The sequence below is a fragment of the Chelonia mydas genome, chromosome 8 (assembly GCF_015237465.2).
Source record: "Chelonia mydas isolate rCheMyd1 chromosome 8, rCheMyd1.pri.v2, whole genome shotgun sequence".
NCBI classification, from domain to species: Eukaryota; Metazoa; Chordata; order Testudines; family Cheloniidae; genus Chelonia; species Chelonia mydas.
The window spans coordinates 39,793,454-39,800,090 of record NC_057854.1 but is presented as its reverse complement, the minus strand read 5'-3'; positions in this window follow the sequence as shown (position 1 = coordinate 39,800,090).

Below are 6,637 nucleotides of genomic sequence, written 5' to 3'. Positions count from 1 at the left end.
CATGATATCTAGTTAACTTGCAAGAGCGCATACACAATGCCTGATGGAGCATGTGACCTGTTTCAGCAACAGAAAGGCACAGCAGAATATGGAAGTTATCTGATGGTGCTGCAAGGACCGGCCTTGATGTCCTGATGAACATTTGTGTATTTCTTTGTATTGAATATTAACTCTACTAGAGCTGGTATAAAGCGAACCCACCCCCCACCCCGTCTTCTCTTTTCTGCTGTTACGCACCTTTTAAAAGATGCCTGTCTCAGTTCAGGGGGAATCTAACCTAGAAAAGAGTGTATGACAGTCTTGTTCCCATTGTCACATCCAGAGAGGCCAGGATGACAGGGCAGCAAGCTAGGATCCCTGAGCTCCGCAGGTACTGAAGAGGGTCATAGACCCCAGAGCTGAGCTGGGAATAGATGGATACTGAGACTTCTCAATTAGTGTTTGCTTACTCCTTTGCCCACTGAAATGCATGGGGGTCTATGGGAAAGCCATACTCGATGACTGGGATGTGCTGGAGACACCGATAGCAAGCTGTACACGTATATTACCATGTCCACATTGCCACTGAAGGTATGTGATGTTAGTGCTTCCATTTCAGCAGCGGTATCCCAGGCTTATGTGTATCACAGGGAGACACTCTAGGAACCGGTTTGCTGTGTGTTGTTTGTACTAATTTCTGCTGAGGGCACATCCTGACTATTTCATCCCTCACTGTTATTCCCTTCAAAAGTGGGTGGAAGAAATGGTGAGTAGTATAAAGGGCAGACCATCAATCAAACATTGTCCCCGCCCCCTGACCTGTTTGCCTCCGTCCACCTGTAACCCTAAGACCTGCCCCTTCAGGTATCATGGTCAAGGTGGACACATGACCTGAAGCAAGGGGTGTCATGTGACCCGTCTAGGAACTCCTCCCATTGCCCTCTACCAATCAGGATAGGTTTCAGGTGCAGAGGACCACCCAGAGAGTGGATTTGACCACAGCTCATGGGACAGAAAACACGTTGCTCAGGCAAATAAACAATTAAGAAGTGACGGTCAAGGATGAGGTGTAATGGTGTCAGGAGCTGACCCGGGATTGTGTAAATCTAAAAACAAGCAGTGGAGACTTACAGTTGTTTCTTTTATGAAAATCTCTCCACAGCTCCACGATGCCTTTCTAGAGGACCTGGGGACCCTGGACAGCATTGCATCAGACAATGTAGACGAGCCGGGCCCGTCTTATTTTTGCTCAACACCGATACAAATCGTTGAAGAAGATGCCGAGGATGATGGCTACGTGGAGTTTAGGAAGAGGCTTGGCATGGGCTAAATGAGCCAGTGCCATGCTGTGAGCGTGAAAAAGTCATGTGGGCTATTCTATGTGTTGCTGTTAATGCTGTCCTTAATCATTGTCTTAGGGAAAAGGTTTCTGAAGATTCTGAGGGCTGTGTCATAGATACGCCAGTTCAACGGCACCGTGACTGGACTTCAGAGGATATAAACGGCAAGCTCTAGGACCTGTGTGCTGAACTGTGTTTTGAAAGTTTATTAAATGCTGTTATTGCCACAGGTTATGCAGTGCAATATCTGTGTTTAAGTCAAGAACATTTAGGACAGGGGTGACCTTGGTAAATGCTGTGCAATTCGGTCAAGACCCTGGCAGTATTTTAAAGAAATTGACCAAACCAGAGGATGTCTGCTTAGAGCGTTATATTGACCATCTGGTCCGCACAAAAAGTTACAGAGCCCTGCTTAAGCAAAAGACTATTTATAAGAAATCTAAAGGGATTAAGTTAGAGAATGGTGAGGGGACAAACATGCAATGTAAAACTTGGTAGCTGTTAATAAAAATATCTATTGAAAAGGGCTTTGTGATTATCTGTGTTTCTGTTAGAAGGTCTCTGTGGCCCATAAATAAGATAAAAAATTTTATGGAGCATCTTGGTTTGTTTTCAAGGGGCTGTATGTCTTTTAAATAAATAAAAAAATACTTTGTGAGAACTTAGCTCTTGTGTCTTTGTGTCAGAGAGACCCATTGACAGCAAAAGCTGAAATGTGCGTAGTAGAATCTTGTAGGGGAAAGAACAAAAAATGTGTTTAAAATAAAAGCAAATAAAAAAGCTTCTATATTCTATATAAAACAGGGATATTTGAGTACAATAGAGCTGACACCCTGTTGAGCAGATGGTTTAACCACACCCCCACTGAATAGCAAGGGTGACTCTATTGCCTTAAGGAGTCTATAGGTCTAGATGTGATTATCCACCCTTGTTTCCACCAAGGTTAAAGGTATTAGTGCTCAGTAATTACGTTTGATGGCTGTACATCCACACTAAGGGGGGTGGGTGGGGATGTCAAGTTCTGATTAATATTAAATGAAATAAAACTTCAGGAGTTTGTAGACACTATTGGACAGTTTAAATATAACCTCAGGAGTAGGTTGAATGCTGTGGGTCACGCTTTCTAGCAACTCAAAGTCATTAAAAGTTTAAAATAATATATTTACAAAAATAAACAACTCAAACTAAGTCAAAACTAAAATGTTTCAAGGGTTCACAAACCTCCAACATACTTATATAGAACAAGCTTTTGCTTTAAAAACATTCAACCATTTAAAAGCTATGGGTATTTTTACAACCCAAAAGTTTAAGCATAAAACAAACATGTTTAAAAAAAATCCCAAGACATTCACTGATATCTGCAAGGTGCCCCCACTCAGAAGAGGGTACAGTAAGATTAAGGATTGTTATGTATGTGGATTTACTGTTTACTACTGTAAGAAGTCCCTACAGTGCTCTGTTTGTCATTGAAACAGAAAAATGTATTTTAACTAAAATAAAAAAAAACTGTGAAACTGCCCAGTTCTGTAGACAATTTAATTTTCACACACACCTCAGATCATAAAAGGGAATGTTTGGGGAGGGGTGCCTAAATTCCTTAATTATCCATTAATTCAGATGTAGTGATCAAACCAAACTGCTAAATACGACTTTGAAATTTGTTTGAAACAAAGAGTTCGGGTGGTACAAAAAAAATCTCAGGTTTTTGGAGACTGTCTTCTTGAAGAAAATAGCTGCTGGACTGCAAAACGATATATGTTGCTTGTTTTTAATTCTGAAAATATATATTATGTAATGTCCCTCTTTGTCTATGCTGTTCTTACTAATAATGGTGCCTATCTTTGTTGCAGTGTGATCTGTTTAGCATGGAAACAGCAACTTCAAGCTGCATTTCACCAGGGCCAGGTAAAACCCCATTTTAATGATAGATGTGCATAATACTGTTAAATTAAAAAACACCAGGTATTACACAGGTTGCATAGGGATTTGATACATTTGGGGAATAATACCAACTAAAATTTTTATTGTTCTTTAACCCAAAGGCCCAAATACAAATGGGGGAAAACAGAATAACCATGTGCCAGCATCCCTTTACCTGTGATGGAAGGTAACTTTTTGCAATTGTTTTTTAAAAGCATGTGTGTGTTTTAAAATGTTTTTTTAAAATTAATTTTAATATTTAAATTGTGAGTTAGGATCCTGTGCAAGACATACGTGTGCGTTTATTGAAAAGTATATTGTTGCTAATGATTGATTTGGTGTATTTCAAACTACCAGGCTTTTTTACTCAGCAAAATGTGATTTTTTTTAAAAAAATGGGTTGTTTAAAAATTAGTTTTAATGTTTAAACTGTTGTTAGTGATTTAGGGGGCCCATTGAAGATTTAGTAATGGAGGGGGATTTAAAAAGTATTTTATTGCACACTTTGTTTTTGGGTGCATGGTTGAAATGTGCTTTTATTAAAAAATGTCTAGCTTTTGGAGAACACTAGTGGTAGCAATAAACTCAAAACCTGTGTTTGTTGTACAGCCTGAAATGGATTATTTTGTTTAAAGCTATGACTTTTTAAATAGAAAAACACTCTGGAGTATTTTATTTTTACGTTTGCAAGACTGTTTCATGTGTTTTATAATAACGTTGCTCCACACTACGGTCAAAACATGAGACTCTTAGACCAAAGGGTAAACAAGCTCAAAACAAAAAGGAGAGAAACAGCTGAAAAGGAAAATTTACCAGCATCAAAGGCTGATGGATGGGTGAAGCCCAGTAAATATATTTTGCTTATTGGTTTGGTTGTTTTATGAGGTTTTGTATTTTAAGCAAATACATACGTGTGGGTGAGAGAGCCGGTAAAGTTAAGTTTTGTGGTTTTGGTGAATTTTGTAAAATGTTTATTTGATGCTAAATTACAAGAGCTCTGTTTTTCCTAATCAGGCATGGGCAGCTCTCCTGACAATGCAGTAGTCGGAGCTACAGGGACAACTCCACCAGAGCCGCCAAAGAACCAGGAATCTGCCCTGGGACCGTTAACAACAACACCAATGAAAAACAGCAAAAGAGCGCAGACTAAGCATCCGGACAGTCCAAAGCTCGTATGTGTCAAGCCAAAGGACAAAACAAAAGATACTGGTAAAAAGCAACCACGCAAACACAACTCCAGTTCCTCAACAGTCAATATCACACCAAGTCCTGAGAAAACTGCGAGCAAAAACACACTGAGCACATGCTTTAGGGGTTGTAAAGCATGACCCAGAGCACGTGATTTAGGGGTTGTAAATAAAAACCTAAGGACTGAAAGCTCCTGTGATGCTGGGGTATCTCCTTATGAAGTATCCAAAAATTATTACAAATCATTCTCCCAACACAATAAGCTCGGCACAGATCTTTCGTATTCTAAAAAGATTTGGGAAAAATACGACGCTTCGTTCAGAAGGCTGATGGATGCTGTGTCCTCTGGGGTTCTAAAAGAAAGGAGGACTGGAAACTACATCCAAAATGCAAAAGCTCTTGTGGGTGACTTTTTGAAAAATACTTCATTTTTGAAAGAGGGTGGCTCCGAGCAGGCATGACTAGTCGTGGAAAGGTGCCTGGGTAAAAGAGGCATTCTCAAAGATACACATCAGCTAAGGTTTAAACAAAAGGAGGGACAGCATTTGGGGGATAAACGGATGGCTGCCCAAAAGTCATGGGCCAGGGTCACTGTAATTTTTTAGAAAAAGGCTAGAGGTGATGAGGAGAAAAAAACAAAAATAGATGCCCCCCTATTGGAGGCTCTGAAACTGGTGCGTCTGAGAATGGAGCGGTGGAATCCAACCTGTGGGGTGATGCTGATTCTCAAACAATCTGATTTAGACAATACCCTGAAAGGCGCTTTAGATTGCTGCCCTTCTACTCCTGATGATTCTCGCGGTGACCCCTTGGAGTCTGACTCTCAGATACTGTCTAATGTAGAATTCGCAGCTGATGGTTCCATAGAGGAACCCCCCCCCCCCCCAAGTAACTCTGAAAATGCAGATGCAGACCCCCTCCAAACAGAGGTGTATATGGAGTGAGTGAGAAGTTGGCAATGGGAATTACCTTCATTTGGGGGTTCGAAATATTGTGAGGAATTTTGTTTTGTTAATCTTGAGTGATTAAATTCAGTTCCGCAGGTCATTGAAGCTGTACTCGGGTATACAGTTAGTTCTTGATGATGTTGGCAATAGGCTAGCCCCTGACAATTACGTTCGGTTATGTTTAGTCATAATTTAACCAACCGTTTTGTTTTCGGTAAGAAGAACTAGGGATGAGCTGTCTGCTGAAGATTTCTTAAATCAGACGGTGACACTCTGTACCTCAGGGGAACACCCTGCACCCGCATGTTCATCCTTATAATATGACTGCGTGGCATCCAATGCAAAGTTTGTCATGTCAGGTGTCTTCCGAAGGCTCATGATGCACTGAGCATTGTTGTTAAAGTAATTTTATAGGTTGTAATTTCATGTATATAGTTGTAAGGCTGAAAATGTGTCCTCATGGCTTAAAACAATCCCAGGAAAAACACTCGAGGAGCAGAGGGAAGTTCACACCTCATCAGGGCATGTATGGGACAAACCCAGCCCAGCCTCACAGGAACAAAAGACAGTGGCCTAGGCAGCAACAAAGGATCTGTTGGAATCTCAAGTGAGTCACCCTCCTTCCCTTGGTCAGTTTGGGACTACAATGCTCACCTTACTCTGAAGGGAGGCTGGGGGGCAAAACCAAGAGGGAAGAACAAACATTATAAAAGGGAGAGACATTTGCCATTCTCTTTCTCTCTCTTCCACTCCATCTACAGACACCATCACTAAGCGACTGAAAAGCTGATCAAAGGGGAAAGCCTGGTTGAAGGGCAACCAGCCAGCTTGTGGTGAGAAACATCTAAGTTTGTAAGGGCACTGCAAGTGTTAAGATCCGCTTAAAATGCATTTTGCTTTTATTTCATTTGAACAAATCTAACTTCCTGTGCGTTAATTTATAGTCACTTAAAATCTATCTTTTGTAGTTAAAAAATTTGTTTGTTTATTTTACCTGAAGCAGTGCATTTGGTTTGAAGCATGTCAGAGACTCCCCGTGGGATAACAAGCCTGGTACATATCCATTTCTTTGTTAAATTGACGAACTCATATACATTTGCAGTGTCCAGCTGGCATAACTGGACACTGCAAGATGGAGATTCCTAGGGTTGTGTCTGGGACTGGTGATATTGGCTAATGTCATTCGGTTGCACAATCCAAGCAGCGGCTGGCCAAAAGTGCTCATTCACATAGCTGGCAGGAGCTTACATGCTACAGGCTATG